This window comes from Heliangelus exortis, chromosome 9, assembly GCF_036169615.1.
Source record: "Heliangelus exortis chromosome 9, bHelExo1.hap1, whole genome shotgun sequence".
Lineage (NCBI taxonomy): Eukaryota > Metazoa > Chordata > Aves > Apodiformes > Trochilidae > Heliangelus > Heliangelus exortis.
The window spans coordinates 5,310,000-5,331,932 of NC_092430.1; the positions used below are offsets into that span (position 1 = coordinate 5,310,000).

The window sequence follows — 21,933 nt, forward strand, 5'->3', positions numbered from 1 at the left end:
TTCTTTTAATGACTAAAGGCCATTTCTCACAGTGGTGGGTAGCAGTTCCAGCTGTGACATGTCAGAGCTGAGCAGAGGATCAGGCTCTGGAAGCAGTGCAGCAGTGCTGGGCTGTGTCCATCTCCAAAGCAAGTAGGAGGCAGCACAGTCGTTTCCCCAGTGATGTGGGAAACAAATGTATGGGGTTGCCCTTTTGGTCCAGCAAGGCATCATCAGAGCAGTCCTATCCCCTCCCAGCCCAGCTGTGCCCAGCTCCTACACATCTGCACCTCACAGAGCTCCAGCTTGGCCCCAGCCCTTCCTCAGAAGCCCCCAGTTGACCCAGTATGGAGACTGGAAACCTTGCTAGGAAGGCTGAGATGCACCCGCCTGCTCCAGAGAGGCAGCATTGAGAAACTTGGGGACCTCTGAGGGACCCCGGAGGTCTTGGCTGCATCAATGCAGTTCTGTGCCTGGAGACCCAGCAGGTTCCCAGGGGTGCAGGGCAGGAGAGCTGGAGGGTGAGGAGTGTGTCCCAGGCTCCAGCCCCCCCTGGATGCCATGTGCCACCCAGAATTGATGAGATTGTCACCGGCAGAGCCGCGCTGTCGCGGTTGAGTCGACGCTTTCGTCCCCAGCCCCTCGCCCAGGGCTTCCAGCCTCTCCAGAAAATCCCCCTGTGTCATTTCTCATGCTTATCCTTAGCCTGATGGTGTGTAGTTGGCTCGGGTTTGGGCAGTTGGATGAAAGTAAAGTCATTTGAGTTTAAAAATGCAGTCAATTGGATGTGGTCGGTTGAGTTGTTTTTTTCTTTCGCCTCGTGCTCCATAGAGATTGTGGTGATGAGCATTAGGGCTGAAGTGATCTAAACCTCTCCACTGGGTAGGAAAATACTATTATTCCCGTTTTATTCAGAGAGAAATGAAAATAAAGGGATTTTATACAGCTTGCCCAACATCACAGGCAGACTCCCTTTAATAAAAACCAGATCTCTCATCTCTTAATCTTGCACGTTAACTGCAATAACATCCTTCTTCCTTAATCCTCCTCTCACACACTTCAAAACTTTGCACTAACAGTTTGTTTTTATTGGGCAGAGTCTTGATAAGTCATTTCTTTGAACAATAGCCAATTCACTGGCTATTGTTCAGTGGTAATGAGCTGGCTTAAGATAAATTCAACAGCATGCCACGACTTTACACCTGAATAGGCATTCAGAGGTCTGTGCTCTGTCCCTGATATTTTAAAAAAAATCCCCGCTATTGTTTGGAGAGAAGGATGAGAACAATTTGAAAGAAGGTGATTGCAGATGTATGGCATGCTTGCAAACCACAGTGATCCTAGGTACTTGGGCTGGTTTCTCTCTTTTCCTATGCTGTACCAGTCTTTTTAGTTCTGACTGTCAGAGGGACAGTGAGACTGTGATGTTGCCTTCAATCAGGGATGCTGGAGGCTGAGAACATCTCTGTGAAGGATGGTCAGTGGTGGGTGGCAGGGAAGGAAGTTTTGGTCACCGTAGGAGGAGAAAGAGCTTTTGGATAACAGTGAAGACATCCTTCTTTGTGCCTGGGGGGATGATGAGAAGCTCAGCATGAGTCTGCAACAGTGATCTTGCTGCCTAGAAAGCCAGCCATATCCTGGTTGGTATCAGAAGCAGCATGACCAGCAGATTGAGGGAGCTGGATCTCCAGCTCTTGTGAGACTCTCCCTGGAGCACTGTGTCCAGTTCTGGAGTCTCCAGCACAAGAAGGACATGGAGTGTTGGAGTGAGTCCAGAGGAGGGACACAAAGATGGGAGAGGGACAACAGACTGGGAGAGTTGGGATTGTTCAGCCTGGAGAAGAGAAGGATCTGCTGAGACCTGAAGTCCTCCCCTGAGGAGGGACTTTTTATCAGGCCATGTAGTAATAGGACAAGGAGTAATGGCTTTAAACTGGAAGAAGGTGATTTAGGTTAGACAACAGGAAGAAATTCTTCAGTGTGAGGGTGATGAAACACTGGAATGGGTTGACCTGGGAAGTCATGGATGCCCCATTCCTGGAAGTGTCCAAGGATGAGAGGTTGGCCTGGACAGTGACCTGGTCTAGTGAGAAGTGTCCCTGCCCATGCATAGGAAGCTGGAACTACATCATCTTTCAAGGTTCCTTCCAACCCAAACCATTTTTGATTGCATGATGAGCTATTTAGGACATCTTTCTACCACCTAAAGCAAGGACCTGGGAGGCCAGCTGGGCTGCAGTTAAGGCACTCTGTGGTGAAACTGGGCATTTCCCAACAACAGAGTATCTCAGAGCGATGTGAATGGTTGGACCAGAGTAAATACTGAATATTTTCTTCTCCATGTTCCTTTATGTGTTTATGTTTCTGTGAACTATTTCTTCTTTCCTGCCTTCAGAGGTGCTTATTACTATGGGCTTCTGGAAGATCCTGGGGAGTGGATGTTCCTACTTGGGCAGAAGGATTGATTGTGCTTGGAAATTAAGTTCTAGCAGCACTTCAAGTTGTCACCCTTCCCCTACTCAGGAAGCACTTGTTGCACTGGTGTGCTGGGAAGTGCTTTGGATACCAGGGAGGTGGGACCTGAGATAACTTTGCTCTGCTCATCTCCTGTGGGGTCAGCTCAGTCAGCTAAGGTGGTGGTGATGTTGCCTTTTAGTTGTTTTACAACTGCAGTTGGGTCCCCTCCTTTGGTAGGTGCTGAGGAAGCCCCAGGTCCCCCTGTGGGTGCTTTCCTTGGCCTGCAGGTGCCCAGTGCTCCTTCCCAGGTTCCTTCCCAGGCTCCTACCTGCAGCAGAAGCAGCAAACAGACCCTGATCCAGCAGCACTGGGAACTGGGAATACTGTGTCTGCCCCTGCTCACATGTTGCCCTGCAGAACTGTGTGGCACAGCTGGATCTGCAAAGCAATACCCTCACTGCTTTTGTTTGTTGTTCACAATAATTTTCTCCTGTGGTCAGAGATAAGGCAGTGTTAGTTTGCTCTTTTTTTTTTTTTTTTTTTTTTTTTTTTTTTTTTTTTGGTTTGATTTTAATTACTGTTTGACCTCCCTGCTGCTGGTTCTCTTCTGCACTTGCTGTGTTGCAGTCTTTTTGCTCTGAGCTGTATTCTGAGAAAAACTAGGACATAGTCAGTGCCTTTGGTAGATGTTATGCCTGGAAGGTGGCCCAGTGCTGTAAGAAATGCTCCTGACTGAGTAATAGAAGCCAAGAAATAAAAAGTTATGATAGTGTTCCAGTTAAAGCATGAAAGTACCTCATACACTTTCAAAGTGGCTTTGTCTGTGTCATCCCAGAACCAAGGGAAAGGTGGGTCCAGAGTGCTGCTGTTCCTAGGAGATAGTCAGTTGTATAAATAAGCATTCCAATTAGGAGGCTTCAGTGATAGCCTAAAATCCTCCAAAATTAGATAGTGATAGCCTAAAATCACACCTTCTGTCTTGCTGATGTCCTTCCCCAGGCTAGCTGGCAGACAGGCCACCCCACCTCCATGGGACTTGTGTGCAAAGGACACCACTGCAGGCTCAGCATTTATCTGAACCACTGCTGGACCTTTTCTAGTGGGTGCAGTTTTAGACCCGGTGTTCAGCTCTGCTTTCTGTGTCTGTGTTTGTTTAAATCTCTTCCACCTGTGCTTTCCAGAATGATAAGATCTCAGCAGCACAACCTCAGCAACAACTGAAATGATCCCATCATCTTTCAAAAGCCTCTGCTGTCAGCAGTGGTTCCTTCTCACCCAGTGGAGTAGCTCCCTGGGAGAGCTGCCCACTGCATCCTGCTCCTCAGGGATCAAGCAGGGAAGCTGGGACAGGCCATCCCTGAAGGCAAACATTTGAGACAGAGTGATGGAAATGTCAACTGAGGTACGGCTGCACCTTTTAAAGCCTCATCTGGGTTACATAGAAGGTCAAATATTTGTATAAGGTAAGTAAAAATACCATGTTCAGAGGGTGTGATGGCCATTGCTTTCAAATCAGAGATGTGGTTCTGCAGCAACTTACTCCAAAGTTCTTGATTTGACCCAAGGGCTGAAAATATCCACCTGGAATAACAAGGTTTTATGGGGGTAAAGGTTACAGTGAGAGAACGTTTGATGGAGAGGCTGTTTAATAGGGCTTTGCTTCAGGTGACTTTATTCCCTGAATCAGTCAGGATCCAGTGTGTTTTTGTCAGTGTGACTTCTCTTGGCAAGAGCTGAGTCTCCTGCTTATATGTTTGTCAAATCCTTCATTTAACAGGGCTCTGACTGGCTGGTGATACAGCAATAGGACTGGTGAATATTGAAATTTTATTGTCTAGTGCTGAACAGGCACAAACTTGCTATTTTACCATCCCTACTGAATTATTCTTAGAATGCTGTTGAATAAAATACTAACTTGTCAGCACAACTTCGTTTTTATTGTGTTTGTGCATTGAATCTAACCTACAGACAATGGTGAATTTTGCACTGTGTGCTGTGGAAATGCTTTTTTCTTTGTCTTGTGCTCTTCTAAGCAAAGCTCTCTGCAGAGTGTTTATCTGGAAGTGTAACAGCCCCACTATAAATTGATGCATATCCTGGCTTTATAAGACTTGCATATTCATTTGCTTATTTTCTGTCTGAACAAAGGACCTCGGGAACCCACAAGCAGGGTAAGAATCATCTTGATCCAATTTGCTACATAGTTTTGCTTGACTATGCAGAAGTTTTCTGTGTGTTTGGTGAAAAAGGGGTCAAACCCTGTATCCGAGCCTACTATTTCTGGCAAAAATCCCCTGATGTTTTTAATCCTTTTTGAATGTGAATCTTCGGAGAGTTTATTTTGATTTATTAACCTGATTATTTGAGCACAGAGAAACAATCTGGAACCGTGACCTTCGCTCAGCAAAGTGCACGCTCAAAATTTTCTGCTCCGAATCCCTCTGAGCTCAGTGCAAAGGGTGTGAAGGATCCTGATGTGCACCCCAAGGCTCTTCAGAGGCTGAGGTCTGTCTGTGCATCTTCCTCCCTCTGTGAGGTTTGGATACACTTGGCTCTTGTGGTCTGTGTAGGGTAGAGGGACCTGCACTCTGTGGTTACCCAAAGCAGGGCTGGGGCTGCACCAGGGAACGCGTGGTGACAGCATCCCCAGGTTTCCCACTCCCTGTGGGTGTATTTAAAGGGTCCCAGGGTGGGTGCTATGCAGACAAGGCACAGGGACAAGATGCTGTCCCCCTGGGGCTGGGCAGTGGCAGTGAATTTCTCCAGGGAGTGGCAGGATGGAAACTGCTCTTCACATTTTCTGCAGAGCTCCGCAGCCCGTGCGCCAAGGCAGCAGCCGGCCGGGTTGTTGTACCTCCCTTCCTGTTACTCACAGAGTTTCTGACTAAATCACACATTTCTGGGCAACATTTCTCCAACTTGGCTGCCTCAAAGAAGACACCTCTGACGAGAGCAGTTTCACAAGGTGCTAGGGAGTCCCTGCTGCCAAGCAGAGTCCAATTTGTCACTGCTGGCCTACGGTTTCTTTATAATTGCAAGCAGCCTGTGTGCCCAGGGCTCCAGCCCTCTGATCATCTTGGTGGCCCTTCTTTGGACTTGCTCCAACAGCTCCATGTCCTTCCTCTGCTGGGGGCTCCAGGACTGGACACAGTACTCCAGGGAGGCTCTCACCAGAGCAGAGTAGAGGAGGGCAATCACCTCCCCTGCCCTGCTTGCCATGCCTTTTTTGATGCAGCCCAGGATAGAGTTGGCCTTCCCATACATGAAGAGGTTATAAGAAAGCTGGGGAGGGACTTTTTACAAGGCCATGCAGTGATAGGATGAGGAGGAATGGCTTTAAACTGGAAGAGGGTAGATTTAGGTTTGACATTGGGAAGAAATTCTTCACCCTTAGGGTGGCAGGACCCTGGCCAAGGTTGCCCAGAGAAGCTGCTCCATCCCTGGAAGTGCTCCAGGCCAGGCTGCATGGGGCTTGGAGCAACCTGGTCTAGTGGGAGGAGTCCCTGCCCATGCAGGGGAGTTGGAACTGGATGATCTTTAAGGTCCCTTCCAGCCCAAACTGCTCTACGATTATCACTACAGTTGGAAATGGGTATTTATTTATTTATTAAATGCTATGGATGTGATCTGAGTGTGCTGCACAGAGGTGGAGGGAGCAGGAGCAGTGAGGATGTGTGGTGGGATGTGTGGTGCAGCTGGCAGGGTGCAGCTCCCCATGGGTGTCTGGGAGGTGTTTGCTGGATGCCATCAGTGCTGCTCCTGCAAGCTGAGTGTTGGAAAAGGAAACAAATGGAAACAACAAGGGGAGACAACGAACAGCCTCGCATACAGCAAACTTTTAAACTCCCCATTTTGTGAGCAATAGCAATTGCTCAGGGCCAGCACCATCAATGCTCACCTGGTTGTGCTGCTCTCCATGCTGGCAATGACCAGATGCTCAGTCAGATCTGACCAGCCTCTGCCTCACAAGTTCAAGGTTTTCCTGTGCTGTGGGCCAAAGCCAAAGCTCTTGGGTGTGATGGAGGGGACTCTGTGAGACACGGGGGCTTTGAGATGTTTGCAAAGCTCTGAGGTTTTTTGTATTAAAATTGGACAGCAGTTCTCAAATGGCTCTGGCTGTGTTTTGAGCACTGTTGGCTTCTGGGCTTTGCAAATGTGTCAGATGTAGACATCAGTAAAAAAACAGCATTGTGAGTGACACTGGAGGGAAACCTGGGGTTGCGGAAGGAAAGAATTAAAAAGCTTCACTCATGCTACTTGCCTTACATCTTTAATACCTGTCTCTCCCTCTCTCATGCAGGGAAATTTTCATGACTATCAGGAAGACAGCTGTGTTTCAAACATTAGACAATTATTATATTTGCTGACTTAAGGAAAATTAAATTTTGGCCCTTTCCCAAAGCATGTTCTCTAACTGCATTTTCAATTTAGGGATGATTTGCCGTGACTTTTAATTATTGGTTTTAACTGATCCTGACATGGCTTTGTCACCTCAAGAGAGCCCTTTTCATCTCAAAAGCTGTCCCCAAGGTGATCTTCATGGTTCTCGAGGTGAAGTCCAGAGAGGCAGCAGGTGTCATGGTCTTTCCTTCTTTTTCCTAACAGAAGAGCAGAGCTGACCAGCTGGTGGCATGGGGATGATTGCTGCCTTTGGCTCCCAGTGACAATGACTTCTCGAGTAGGTAAGTGTTTCCAAAAATCCCTTTTCTCCCAGCAATGCCCTGGCTGGTAGAAGAGACCCTGGAGGATCCATACCCAGGCCTCGATTCATCTCTGTTACAGTCTGAGCTGCCAAGTGGTCAGGACTGAGGGATCTTCAGCTGGACTCAGACTGTAAAGGCCTGGGACAGATGCTGCATTTCATGCCTCAGTTGCCTCCTGGTCAGCATACAGCAGCACAGCACAATTGGCTTGGGCTCAGAGCTTGTCAGGGAAACTGCTCTTTTAATCCATAAATTGAAGGCATCTGTCAGATTTGTTCTGTTTTCACTCACCCTGTGATGCCTACTGCAGCCTCTCTCAAGTGACAGCTTGGTGTCCCTTTGTCCAATGTGCCACTGCCCCCTGGCACTGTGAAAACCCAGGATATTTTAGTGCAAAACTTCAGTGCTTAAATTATTCCTACAACTCCCCTAGTTCACTTAGTGATCTATAAAATTACAAATATTTCCACTCTATTCCAACCCCCCCCCCTGCCCACCATGCTCTCATCTTTTGCCCCATCCTAAAAAGTTTCAGCAGAGTCAGTGGCAGGCTTGTCTGTAGCCTCTCCAAGTTCTGGGTCTGTCAGTGTACCTGGATTATTCTTCACCCACCCAGGGAGTCCTTAAACTCTTGGGAATTGCATATGCACACCAAGCAGAGCCTTAAATTACTTCTCTTTCTAATCAGCTCTTACAGAGACAATTTTGGAGGTGGGATGTGCATGGCATTTTTTGGAACCACGATGTGTTTTCCAGAGTCAGAGCCAGCATCGCCATCACTCATGTCCAGCACAGGAGAGCCACATCCAGGAGCTCAAACAGTGGAGTGATGAACAGAACCTCAGCTGCCCTCTGTGTTTATCCCTGAAGATGAAGATCAGCATAATAAACTTCAGGTAAGCTAAAAGAGGTTTTAACAGGTCAATAAATAGCTGTCTGTTAGAGAAACTCGGGGTGGAGATCTTTGTGGAGGAGAATGAATCACAAACTTGTGGACTACCCGGTGTTCTTGTCTAAGAAAACAAACAATTTATTTCCTATCTGCACAAACTGTGATTTTTTTTTTTTTTTTTTTTTTTTTTTTTTGAGCAGGGCTTGTTCTAAGCCAGTGATGACAGCATGTCTCATCCCAGGCAGTTATAAGAAATCCTACATTCAACTCTGTTCTCTTAATAGCCTGGCTACTCATCTGCTAGGAAGAGAAATGATAGTAACTGCCTTGTACCTTTTTTTCCCCTGTAACAGTACTGGCACTGATAGCTTGCACTGGTGCATCCCGAGCCCAAACCACAGGAGCAATGTGCTGCTGTTGACAGTGACACTACAGCAGCATTTCAAAGGCTGATTGTTGCTCTCCTGGCAGTTTCTTTGGCTCTCTTGGTCTCTGTACAAGTCCATTCCCCCAAGGCCAGGCAATGCCTCTTGGACACACAGGGCTGTACCCGAGCCCTTCCTCGGCAGCAGCCAGCTTGGAAAACTGACCTCAGTAGCACCAGGGCCACTCTTGTTCTCAGCCTGGGATTCCATATGGATTGAAACACTGGCTGGGCAATGCCAAAGCTTGCAGACAACCCAGGTGAAAAGCAATCTCTGTGTATTTTACCTCTCAGTTGAACGGTGTTCCTCTGGGATGGGTAAAGCTGTCTTGGGGGGGTTGGCTCAGCCTGTTGCCTGCTCCTAGCAGAAGGGAAAGGAGCCCTCGTTATCTGTTTGGTTTCCACTGACTTCTGTGAAGAAGGAGCCCTTTGTGCACTCCTGATGTTAACCACACTCAATGTGCCATCAGTTTTGCTCCTCTCTGCTTGCAAGCCAAGTTTCTCCATGTGGGCAGAGGGAAAGAATGTCTGGGGAGTGCTCTTCCCTCCCCAGGCCATGCACTGGGATGCACAGGGCTCCCTCACCCCTGTCACTGGGTCCTGTATGATCCATTTCTGTCTCCATTTCTGTCCGTGTGCCTTCCCTAAGAAAAAGGATCTCTGTCTTAGAACTGACAGTAAAAATTAGGAAACATGGGTGTTTTATAGCTTGGCAGGCATGGAAGATGGGGCTTGACCACTGTGCTATGAGGGGACAGCGTGTCCTCCCTTTCACTGTTTAAAATAAGTTGATTTGAATGCTAGAACAGATTAAGGCACTGTGGGTGTTTAAACTTTCAGGATGATTGATCACCTCTCGGAGAAAAGCAGATGGTACGGTGATGAGTTCCAGATCCTTTCAATTGAGCATCTCCAGGGAAAGCTTTATGGACCAGGCTGGGGGGAGGGTGCTCTTAATTTAATTATTTTTGTAATAACAATGTAGGATTTGAAATTAAACCCTGTTGGCTCATAAACAGTAACTGTAAAGATTGACTCAGTTTAAAATAAACTGCCTGGACCACTCTAGGATGTTGGCCAAGCAAAAGGGCCTCAGTTCACATTATCCCCCAAAAGCTTTGGGAAAGTTTGGAGTGGGTCAGCCTTTGTGCTGTGGTCTTACCCGAGTGCTGCTGTGTGGCCCCTGGAGACATTCAGCTTTGTGGCTTTAGATGGTGACCATGCCAGGTCCTGGCTCTGCCAAAGGCATTTGCATTAATTCCCCTGTTTGGGTTACCCTACTTACAGCCTTTTGATCCCTGGATTAGGAAGACCCACTTCAGATATTTCAGAAGACCCACTTTTCAGACCCACTTAAAATATTCCAGTGGCTGTCCTGGAGCCTTTAGGCCAGTAACCCCACAGTGGGGCTGATGCTAAATGAGCTATCATTGATCTTCATCAGTGAAATAAGCAAAGCTCAGCAGCTTCCCAAACACATCCAGCCTCCCTCCTAGCTGTGGCTGTCTGAGAAGGGGGAGAGCTGATTAGAAAGAGCCCTTTGCCTTGTTCCTTTCTGGCAGAGCTTTTAGCACTTTGCAGCCAGGGTGGCTACAGTCAGCCCCCATCACCTGAAGCAGGTTCCCCCCAAGCATCCCCCAGGGCTCAGAGCAGAAGATGGTGTCTGCAAGGCAGGGACTGCATCTTCATGGTCCCTTTGGTCCCCACCCTTTGCCAGGAGGCTGAGGAATCACACATAGGCTTCCATTCACAAGCCATTACCTCTGGGGGCATTGAAGGAGCCAGTCAGTTTTTCGAAGGCAGTTTCTGGGCTTGATGTGAAGTTTCTCCAGCAGCCAGCTGGCAGCAGCCCCTGGGCAAAAGCCCACGCTGCCTCCCTCTTCCTTGAAGTGCACCCCAACCTGCCCAGCTCTCAGCTCTCTGCTGCTTTGGTCTGTCTGGCTTGACTTCTGCAATTAATTAAGGGTTATTGTAGGTTTAAAATATTGCCTGCTTTGCAGTATCTGCAGTCCCACTAGGCAAAGCTGCCTGTTTATTGTTATAACACCGGCTAAGCACAACACAGAGAAGTCCCTGTAGAAAAGAGTGGATTTAAAAAAAAAAAAAAAAAAAAAAAAAAAAGAAAAAAGTATTCCTGGCTGATCTTAAATGCCATTGGCAACTCGCACTAAGTTTATTTTTTTTTCCTCCATAAATCACATCTCGGAGCTTTTGTTATTCTGCTTTTATCCTGTCTATCTTCCCAGTGCTGATAAAGAGCACTCAGCTGCTGTCTCAGATCCCTGCAGGGTGAGCAGAGCTGCTGGGGGGTTTCCTGGGGCTGCCAGAGCTGTTCCCTGCTTCCCAGGCGTTGCTGGAGATGGGCAGAGCTGAGTGGGGTGGGAGGGAAGTGGTTGACCAGAGCTGATGACCCCACCACTCTGAATATATTTACCAAGTGGCAGCACCTCTGCCACACAAGGCTGCTGCCAAACCAGCTGTGCCAGCATCGTGCTGGGCTGGGGAAAATGCTGGTGAGTAGCAAAATGACTTCCCAGTAGCCGCCAGTCAGTCTTAACTGGGGTGTATCAGCTGTGGGTTGTCCTCTACCCAAACAGCCAAGTATCATGGAATTGTTTTGGTTGGGAAAGACTTTTAAGAATCATCAAGCTCAACCATTAACCTGACAAATCCATCAGGAAATCATGTCCCTCAGCACCATATCTACCTGTCTTCTAACTATCTCCAGGGATGGTGATGCCACCACAGCCTATTCCAGTGCCTGACTGCTTTCAAGGACCTAAGACCCAATCTAAACCTTCTCTGACACTACTTGAGGCCTCTTGTTCTATCACTTGCAAACTGGGAGAAGAGGCAGATTGCTGGCTACAGCCTCCTTTCAGGTAGTTTTAGAGAGCAATATGGTCTCTCCTCAGCCTCCTCCAGGCTAAACAATCCCAGTTCCTTCAGTCACTTGTGCTCCAGACCTTGGCCAGCTTTGGTGCCTTTCTCTGAACAGTCTGGTTCCTCTACACTAGAAAATGGAGGAAAAAACCCTTTTAACCTCTCTGTCCTCTGTTCTTTTTAGCACAGCTGCTGGGCTGCCAGAGCTGCAGATGGATGGGGCTGGGGGGGGTAACATGGCTTTTCTCCTGCAAGGCCATGGGTCAAGTGGCTGCTGTGCTGCCTGTGGCTACTTGACATGTACAAAAGGCAGAGGAGACCCTGAGAACAGGGGGCTGGCCTGTCACCCAGCTCACTCGGGGCACCCAAGGGTGCCTGCCTCTGTGGAGGGGCTGCTGGAGCCACAGCATCAAAGACCTTGGGAATGGCTCCTCTGGGGCTCAGTCCTTTCAGGACTAAATACCCAGCCATCAGATAAAATCCTCTCCAAAAGGAGAAAATTCCACTGTAGGATGGCCTTGCATATGAACTAAAATAAGCAAATGCCTTAAAATGTATTCTGGGCTTCTCTTCAGAGGAACTGGAATATTCAGTATCCATCTGAGTATGAAAATCCCCTCATCCTGCAGTGTGAAACAAGGGATTGATGGGATGGGAAGAGAGAGCCTGTCTGTCAGGCTGGTACAAGGGTTTGAGTGTTTGTGTATCTTTATATGTCAGAGTAAGCTCATATATATAATACATATGGCTTATTTGTTGGGTTTTTTCCCTCCAGCACCCGTCTTTTTAATTTTCTTCCTACTCCCCTGGGGCCGTGCAGAGGAAGACACAACCTGGTATTGCCATGTGCCTTCCTTTCACACCCATTAACATGAAGATGCTAATTGACAGGAGAATTCATCCCTCCTCCTGCTGGTGCCTGCTGGGTGCAGGTGGCAATCCTGATGTTCAGAGGGAGGAATCACTGCCAGGCACCAAGGCCTCTGCTCCTTTCTGATGTCCCTGAGCCAGGTAATTCTGGATCACTGTGATAATGTGGAATAAATAGTTTTAATTCTCCAGCTCCCTACAGAAGACATTGATGTATCATTCTGATTCTTTTCTTCAAATAACCAGCAGCACGATCACAGCTGAAATGGAAATATCTCTGTATAGGTGCTGCCTGAGGTGACTACTGAAGGTTTCCCAGTGACCTGGCACATGGTGAACTGGAATGATTTCTGATTTCACTGCTGGCCTCCCTTATCATGTCTGCATAATTTAGCAAGAATAATGAGCCAGATCATCATGTCTGCTACGATAGAGCAGCTGATGAAGTGGCCCATCATCCCAGCTGCTAATAGCACATCCTGGTGTGAGCAGTAGGCTGAACCTCTTGGCTTTTACTGAGAGCAATGAAACTTCTGAGCAGGTTTATTTTGCTTTTCTCCTTGCATTTGATGTGAACTTTATGCTAATGTGTTTCGGCTCTCTTCATGTTCCTGTCAGTAATCCAACTTTCACATCTTTGCCAGTGAGAAGCAAATCAATTAGGTTCCTAAAACTTCACAGGAGTGATGGTTTCAAAGCAATTGACTGTAAACACATTACTCAAGGAAGATTATTAGCAGAATATTCATGGTATAGGTTTATCTTCCAGAAGGAAAAAATTCAGACTCTAATATCTTTGTGTGCTTTATCTGCCATGCTTTCCTTCTTGGGGCTCTGTAACTACTGTATGAGATTTTAATATTAGGTAAAATTAATCGTTTTGAAGAAAGAGATACAGAGGGAATATCCACCAAAATTTGGAGTTGTACTGTTTGCTTTTTTGCTCCTTTGGTAAATGGCAACTGTGGTAACAATCTTTTTTTGAGGATTAGGTTTTAATATCAGTGCACATTAAACCAATGTTTTCCTAAAAGCTCAAAGTGGAATTTACCCTGAAATTAGTATTTGATTAAAAGTGGGATTATGTGAACTAACAGTAATGATCTTTCAGTCAGGATAATTTCTCATTTCTCTGAGTGAAAGATGGAGGAATCCTGCTGCAATAAGCAGGGTCACAGTGTTATTGTAAACTTCCCATGATTTTGAGAGCAACTTGGAACAATATTTATTGGAAATAAAGTGCAGTGCTGATACATGCCTGTGAAGTTAGAGTTCACCCATTGCCCTTCCTTATGGTGAGCTGCAGTCTGAATATTGTGGTTTCTGGAGCCTTTAAAAAGACTTTTTATAGGGGTTTAAAAATCTGCACACTCTGCTAGTGGTCATCTGGGCTGGGGAGGGGGCGGGTTCCCCTGCATCCCTCTCCTCAGCAAAGTCCCACTGCTTGTTTTGTGCAGTTTCAGGAACTGTGTGTGTTTTACCCTTTGGATTGTGCAGGTGTGGGGGAGCCTGGAGCAGGAATGTGATGCTGCAGAGCCTCTTGACCTGCTTAGCAGCTCTGCCTTCTTCTGTCTCTCTGGTTTTAGAGGTAAGTGGCCAGCTCTGTTCAGATGCCATCTTCAGAGCTTCTTCCCTGCCTGAGAAGACCCTGCAGATAAACACCTCTCAGGTAAAGCATCCCCACTCAGCAGTGTCTGGATGCCTGGAATGCCCCAAGTTACCAAAGCAGAGCTTCACTGTACTGTGCTGGGGATTTAGGGGAACCTTTGCCAGGGTGCCTGATGTGCCAAAACTCCGTCAGATACCTTTCTCCCACACCCCAGGAATCCAGCACAGGGCCAGCTGGCATTTTGCAGGCTGCTGGGGGGTGAGTGCCCTTCCAGTTTGTCATTTGGAGCTTGCCAGCTAATGCTGGGGATGTAGCTTATTGCAAACACAGAAACTTCTCCAGGAAGGGTTAGGCAGGTTCTGTCCTCTGAGAATTATGGATGTGCCACAGGGCTTTGTAATAAGTGATCTTTGATGCAAATATTATTTTATTAAGGGTGATGGAAGAACTAAGCAAAATGCTTCTGGGGTAGTTATGTCACTCTTAAGCTGCTTTCCCATGCTAGTACCCCATAAATAAAAAAAAGTTACAACATATTCTTTGTCCAGAGCCATGCACAGACTGTTGCACAACATCCTTGCTTAGTGCAGGCTTCATTTTCTATGATTTTTGGCATGCCAAGGCTGCAGCAGAAGCAGCCTGGAGGTGATTCTGAGCAGAGAACAGCACCCAGAGGGTGGCTACAGAGGGCTGGGAGGCAGCAGGGGTGGCCAGGGAGAGCTGGGGTGGCATCTCTGGTGGTGGCACCTCTGGTGGTGGCACCTCTGGGTACACAGCAGGAGCTGTGCCCTGTGGGTGTCAGCCAGGGGGGCTTCTGCACACCCAGAGCAGGTGATGGTGTGTAGTGGAAAGCCTGGCAAGCACCGTGTTTCCTAGGTCAAAATTGCAGCCTGTGGCTTGAGGATCAGTGAGAGCCCAGCAGGGAGGGGACATCCCTGTGCCCTGGCCCAGTGACTGGCAGCCCTTTGCTGTACTGCAGGACCTCAGGGTGTCTCAGGGTAGCTGTCAAGAGCTGTGTCCATCTCCTTGCTGCAGCCAGTGCTCATGTGGGCTGGCTGTCCCCTCACCAGCCCCTTGTCCCAACCTTGGGCAGAGTCTGGCACAGCAGGCACTCGCCTGCCAGGCTCATCCTCTAACCCTGATGCTGAAGAGGAAGGCTCTGACTGCTGCCACTGTTCAGATGCACAAACACCCCTGCTCTTCATGAGTCCTGAGCAGCAGCAGCCAGTGCAGGGGGGCAAGGCAGGACACTGGGAAGCATCTGTCCAGTAGGACTGGCACTGGTGTGACTCTCCCCACCATGTTGCCTCAGGGCCTGTGATTTCTGGCTTCATACCTGGGTATCCCCAGAATCAAATCATGTGCCTGGAGCTTGTTTTGCAGGCAGGCAGCAGGCTCTGCTCGGACTAAATCTGTCTGTGTAGAGTTTCTCAAGTCTGCTGTTTAAATTATTTCCTTACTCAGCATAAAAGCACTGAAGTGATGTAAACACACTCAGGCACTAGGGGCGGCCCTAGGACCTCTGCAGGCTGTGACCTCAGATGCCACTGTTGTGTGTAGCTTATTTATTGTGCTTCAAGGAAAGGCCAAAAGATTTGAGGGACAAGGACAAAGTGCAGAAGGATACCACAAGGAGCTGCCATCCCCTACCTGCCCAAGCCTTTTCAGGCAGCAGAACCTTGCTGAGCTTGCAGCATAGTGCAGCCCTTACCAAGGGCTGGATTCTTCCCTTTGTTCGCTGCCAGGCTGCTCGCCTGCAGATTTTGAACATCCTTCAAGTAGAAGTCAGACAAAACTCCAAAGCTCCCCATTTGTCTCTGCTGGCATCACGCTGCTGCTGGCAGGAGCTGGCGGGGCTCAGCACCAGCAGAACTTGTGGCAGTGCAGATGGAAAGTCCGAGGGGGGAGCAAGCACATGCTCTGTGCTTCCTTTCCCAGCTCCAAGCCCATGTCCTCAGTTGCCAGCATGGGCAGGAGCCAGCTTGGGAGCTGGCTTGGGACCCTGTGGCTTGGGAGGGGTTCAGCTGGGTCTCCAGGGGGGGTCCAGCAGGCTCCCCTCTGGCTCCTGGCACCACAGCTGCTCCCCCCCCCTCCCTGCCCCTCCTGGGCTGTTGCTCATGCACTACCTCAAACCCACGTTCTGAAATGCAGTTTCTAAACTCCATGTGTTTTGCTTCTTCCCACTGTCCTTCGGTGTGGTCCTGGAGTGGCTGCAGAGAAGGCTCCCTGGGTTTCTTCTGCAGGCAGTGGCTGGGAGGGGTAGGATGTGAGCTGCTCCTGAGGGTGTCACAGGCAGCTGGGACACAGCCACAGGCTGGCTCTGTCTTTGGAGAGGTTTGCAGTGATGATGGGTCCTTCTGCCCTCACTCATCCCACCTGATAGCCCCGTGCTCTGCTGCTTTCTCTCTCAGCTCAATTTCTCTCTGGTGATTTCTCCCCTTAACTCTCTCTCTCTCTCCATTTCCTCCCCAGTTCTGCATTCAGGGCCCAGCTGCAGCTGTGTGACCTTTCTGCAGAGGCGTAGGACGTGCTGGGGTTGAAGGATGTGCTCACAGAAACCCTGAAGGCTGCTGAGACCACCCCTCCAGGATCACAGGGAGCTGCTCTGCACCCAGATAAACCCCTGCAAGGTATTAACCGAGTCAAAACAAGGAATTTTCTCTTGACATGAATGTTTCCACTAAAACATTTGCAAAAAAACCCCCAGTGCTGGGGAAACACCTGGCTTGGGGGCCAAAAAAAAAAAAAAAAAAAAAAAAAAGTGAATGATTTCAGTTGTGCAGCTTTGCCAGCACCTGAAACCAGAGACAAAGTCTGGAGGCAGCAGACACTGGGGCACTCGGTGGCTGCCCCGGTGCCAGGGTGTGATGCCTGGCAGCTGAGGCTGAGAGGGATGCTCAGCTCCAGCTTCAGCAGGAATTGGATTAGTAAAATGTTCTCAAGTTCCCTTTTCTAATTCTTGCTTTTCAGGGTGCACACAGAAGCGAGCATTTAGCATATAGTGCACGGAGGTTTTGGTGCCTTGTGAAAGATTTCTTTAATACCAAGCCTGACTGGAAGTAGGTCAACTGAAAAATGAGTAAATTACACTTGCAAAAATGCATTAGGAGCTGTGGTGTGCATTAATCCAACTGCCCTTTAGCAGAGGTCCTAGAAAATTAGAAATTAGAGTTTGAGATAGAAAAGTTTTCCAGGCTGCAGTCGGCGAAGCTGCCTCTGGGCTCATTGCCTGCCCTGAGGTTTTTCCTCCACCTCTCCTGGAGAGCTGCTGGAAGAGTGTGGGGGGCAGCAGCTCATGGAACGACTTAGTGCATCTTATTTTTTTTCTTTTTAAGGTTAGATTATTGCATAGAATCTTGTTTCTTGGTGTACCCTCACTAAAAAGGGTGAGTGTTGCTCCCACTCCTCAGGAGCAGCCAGTGCTAGGCAGTCTTCTGGAAATCAAAACCTGCAAGGCTCCAGGGAAATACAGGTTCAGCAATGGAATTTTTTTGGTTTTTTTAAAGAAAAAATACAAACTAACATCCTGAAAACCCAACCTTTCAAAACTATAATTTGAGTGTACCCAGACTAGCAAATCTGTTTCTCAATGGGTGTTCCTTAGTCTCTAGCAAACATTTTAAATACCAACTCTTCAAGAAAAAGCATAGGAAAGCAGTTTAACATAAATATGTTGGGTGAATTGTGATGACAAATACTTTGAAACAAGAGTTTTAAAAAATTTCCTTGTGTTTTCTTGTTCTCAGGCTTGTGGTTTCTTGACCAAGAACCTTAAAACTGCAGGAAAAAAAATCAAGATTTTTTTCCTTCTCTCTGTCTCCTCCCACCTAAATTGAACATTGTTCTCTTTTCCCGAGTGTAGTTCTTGTTCTGCTCTTTGCCAGGAATGCCTCCTCCTCCAAATGCACATGAAACTTGTGATGTATTTAAAAAGTAAATGTTTGTTAACCCCTCTCACCCAGTCTCATCCAGCTGTCAGATTCATTCGAAAGGTAAGAAGTGCTTGATTTTTCTTTAAAAGGCAACAGAGGACTGGTAGTCAAGAAAAGAGATTTTCAAAGTGCCCCCTTTTAAACATTTTTCTGAGTCTTGTTTCCCTGGCTTTATCCTCCCAGATGCCCAGGCAGGGAACGTCCTTCAGTGGGTGCTCCTGAAATCCCTGAGATAAGCAAATTTAAAGTGCAGCCTGGGTGCTGGGCTGTGCTGCAGATTTCCCTCTGGGCACCAGCAGTACAGAGTCCCCTGGGCAGCTGGGAAGGAAGGTTTTTCATTGCTGCCTAAGTTGATGTTATGTTACTTTCACCACTGGGAAAGGAAAACTTCTGGTTGACTCCTCCTTGCTGCCAAGGTTTCTTTGTGCTTGCTTGGGGAGAAAATTCACCCCGGTAGCTCAGCAGGCAATGTGAAACCCCTATATTGCTGCATTAAATACTCTTGTAAAGCAGAAGCACACTTGGAAATGTTAAGAGGCTTCTTCCTTGTCTCTCTTCACTTCTTCTTCCCTTTCTCCAGATGTTCTGCAGGGAGCTTGTTATCCTCCTTCCCACTGCATCCATTTCAACCACAGGGCTGCTGCCTGATGCCACCACTAAATTTTTCCTTCTGGTTGAGGGGGAAATGTTTAGGTGAGTTTTGCTCAGAATATCCCGAAAGAAGAGCAGATACAAAAACTGTAAATGTGTTTAAAAATGCAGCTGGGCTCCTGGGCCCTGAAGAGCACAAGCTGCTTGTTGCTTTGCTGGGGTCACCTCTGTGTGCTCCAGAGCTCTGGAATCTCGAGTGCCAAGCAGAGGAAAGTCAGCACTGGAGTGAGGAAAATGCTACAGCTGCAGAGGTCAGTGTCCTGTCAGCTCCTGGGGTTGCTGTCCTTTGTCAGGGTGAAGGGATGAAGCCTTGTAGTAATGTTCAGCTGCTTACCAACCCCCCAGTGTGGCACCTCTTGTCTTACACCAGCTGCATTTGTCAGCAGTAATTTCTACCTTTCCTGTCTTGGGACCTTGGTCTGAACTTCCAAACTACCCTCTTATGCCTAAACTTAGGGTCTGTGTTTATTTCATAGCTTTTAAGGGAAAAAACCCTGGTTTTGTGAAGGAGAGGGGTTATCCTGCACAGCTGCATTGCACCGAGTGTCAAGCCTGTGTCTTTCATTCTCCAGAAAACCACTAAAAAGAAAGCTGTAGTAATTTTACTCCAGGTTAAATGATGCCTTAAGTGCAAGGAAGGAATTGCAGTTGTGGACAGCTAGCCATTTATTTATATTTCAGGTAAATTTTCTCTCATTTAAAATGTTTTATTAAATAGCATGCAGATCGTTCTACATGTGTTCAGGTTTTCGTGCCGAAACATACATTTTGGGGCATTATTGTATATACTGAGATAAAGAAGGAAAAGGTAAGACTGTCATAAGGCAGAAGTTATTCTGCATTCTCAGCAACACAAGAAGAAGCTGAGGCCTGACAGAGGCTCCGTTTCTCAGCAAACTCAACAATTTTCTCCTGGGAGTGGAAAAGAGAGGCAGATGGTGATGGGGGTGAGACTAGGGCTGAATACCAAGTCACACACAGGCAGCCAGTGGCTTTTCATCCATGCTGGTGCTGGATTTTTGAATCTTGTTAAAGGAAAGAGCACTGGTAGGCTCCTAGGAAGAAATAAAAGCTCTGCCCAGGAGCTTTGCTGAGGCCTGAGTTGCTTTTGCCAGTTTACAGAGAGAGGGAAATGAATGGGAATATTCTCTGCCTCTCAAAGGATTCCCTGGATTCCATCCTGCTGGCGTGATGAAACAGGATTGTCCTGTGCAGGGTTCAGATAATGGGAATTTTGCTTGAATACAACAGAGCACCCACCTGGAAAGAGAGGAGGTTCTGCTGCAGAGTGAGGTGGGTGCTGTGGGGTCTCTGGGACCGTGGTGATGCTCAGCCAGGGGCCAGCCCTGTCCCCTGCCTCTGCCAGAATGCCTTCCCTGGGAAGATTTATGAGCTTCCCTATAAAGAGGGATCAAGGCATGATGGCACAGGGCTGATCACAGTTGGGATGAGGACTGCTCTGTTTTTTCTTACAGTCACGACTCTGAGCCCATTCACCGTTTCAAAGGAGCAGAGACAAGCACAAAGCCCATGGGAGTGCCTTTCTTTTTCTCTGTGTGCAAGTTGCTTATTATTATACATAATCAGGAATCAGAGCCAAGCAAAATCAGGATGACAAATACACCACCACAAGTGAAATATATGGAATATTTGTCATGTTCCTTTCATCAGCCGTTTTGCACAAGGTATTTCAACAGAGCAATTTATCTTCTTCAGTTACTCACTGTAACAATATTAGCAGAGGATGAAGTAATGATTGTTAATGATGGGTAAATTACTGTCCAAACTGGCAAATTCCATGTGTTTTTGCAACCTGTTAAAATTTACCTGTTGAATATTCCTTCTCAGGGGACCATGAGAGAACCGATCCTTCAGACCCAGGTTAACCAACCATGGTATGTCTGTTGTCAGCAGAAATTTTGCTCTTCTTAAAATCTAACTTATTCCGAATGTCACTTCCATACGATCCTAAAAGAAGTGCTTACAGATCCCTGAGCTGAGGAGAGCAGCAGGGGAAAGGAGGAAGGGCATTAGATGAGTCTGTTTCATCAGGGAAGTTTTGTCACCTTGCCAAATCATTTGAGTTGCCAAACCCAGCTTCTCTTGCCCTCTAAATCAGTTCAGGATGCTGTGTGGAGCAGCAGGCTGAACAGCAGTGTCCTTGAAGGGGCTGGGACTTTTAATTGAAAATAATGAACCAGCTGTTCAGCATGTTCTGGGTAACAGACCCCCTCCCTAGTGCTGTGGGGCCAGACCTGTGGCTGATGGAGTGGGACCCAGTGGTGCTTGTGGCATTTTCCTACCCTGGAGCTGCTTGGTGTCCCCCTCCCTGCATCTGTCCTTGGCTGGCAGTGAGGCCAGGACTTTGGGCTCCAAACCTTTCCTTGCCCCATCCCAAGCAGTGCTGATCCTAATCCCAGCCCAGGGCTGACTCAGCTGTCTGCAGGGCAGCTCCTCCTGCCCCCCTCACTGCCTGTGCCTCACCTCCCATACACTTGGATGTGTTTCACTGCTGCATTTTGTCGTGTATATTTATTTGGAGTCAGAAAAAGCATAAGTGGAAAAATAGCTGCTGGAACAAGTTACCTGACTTGTCCTTTTCTGTGTGGCTTGGCTGCTGCTCTGGCTCATCAGAGCTGTGCTCAATGTCCCCAAACCTCCCAAGCTCTGGCATCTGGGCAGCTTTCAACTGGAGCTAGAGACAGCCATTTACAGGGAGGAACTGGTGGGAGATGTTTGCATGTGGTAATGTGCTCACTGGCTCTCAGGCTAGGCAATGAAAAATGCAAAACATCCTGGAAAAACTGCTGGCCTTTGGTTCTTAACTCTTTGGTGATCATGTAACAAGCAGCTAATAACTGTAATAACTTGATTAAAAGGATTTGTTTCCTCTCTTATTTCTTACTTAAGCAAGAAGCTAAATCCGGCTTCCCAGCCTTGTTTAGAAAATCTTCATAGATTTTTCCTGTCTGCATAAAAGATACTGCTGTTTTCTTTACTCTTTTAACCCTGAGGTTCAATATCAGAATGTATTGATTTGCTATTTGAGTCATTAGAAAGTTAAGAGATTTTCAGGTCCTAGCATGGATTAATCTCTGAAGATGCTGCTTCCCAGACATCTGCATTAATTCACTGAATCCCCTGCTGTACACGAGCATCATTTGGGGCGAGATACATCTCTGGTGGCAGCATCTCCAGTTTGCAGTCTGAAAGTGGTCCACAGGCTTGTTGTCACCAAGGAAGAGTGACAGAAGAGCTGAAAAGTGTCCCAAACATCTCTACTGCTAACGTCTGACAAGAAGGCAGGTGATGGCTGGGCATGGCTGGTGAGGCAGGAGGGGAGCGGGTGGCTGGAGGCAGCGTTCCCCCCATGTACATCACTGGGTGAGAGCAGTGATGGGACCTGGAGCATGGAGCTTGTGGCAGAACTCAAACACTTGGGAGAATCTCAAGGCACAAACAGCAATACAAATTTTGCTACATAATTTCTATGCACCCCCACATACAATATATGTATATTATAAAAATACTTT

The 21,933-nt window shown here is 47.6% G+C and overlaps 1 protein-coding gene and 1 long non-coding RNA gene across 8 annotated transcripts in view; one reads left to right on the plus strand and one right to left on the minus strand.

The window, feature by feature from the left end:
* LOC139799655 (uncharacterized) overlaps positions 1-21,933 on the minus strand; it is a 152,422-nt gene that overhangs the window by 9,858 nt on the left and 120,631 nt on the right. The window lies entirely within an intron of this gene.
* On the plus strand, positions 3,727-21,919 carry LOC139799657 (uncharacterized). Of its 7 annotated transcripts, none has more exons than XR_011727403.1 (13): positions 3,727-3,899; positions 4,470-4,607; positions 4,809-4,972; positions 7,042-7,118; positions 7,896-8,035; positions 11,184-11,337; positions 12,114-12,749; positions 13,706-13,796; positions 16,290-16,876; positions 17,702-17,809; positions 18,330-19,693; positions 19,876-20,295; positions 21,556-21,919. It is a non-coding gene; the product is annotated as an uncharacterized lncRNA (long non-coding RNA). The 7 variants fall into 7 exon arrangements; XR_011727400.1 differs by lacking the exon at positions 21,556-21,919 and having other exon boundaries at positions 18,330-18,651; positions 19,563-19,693; positions 19,876-21,292; XR_011727398.1 differs by lacking the exon at positions 21,556-21,919 and having other exon boundaries at positions 12,114-12,349; positions 12,494-12,749; positions 19,876-21,292.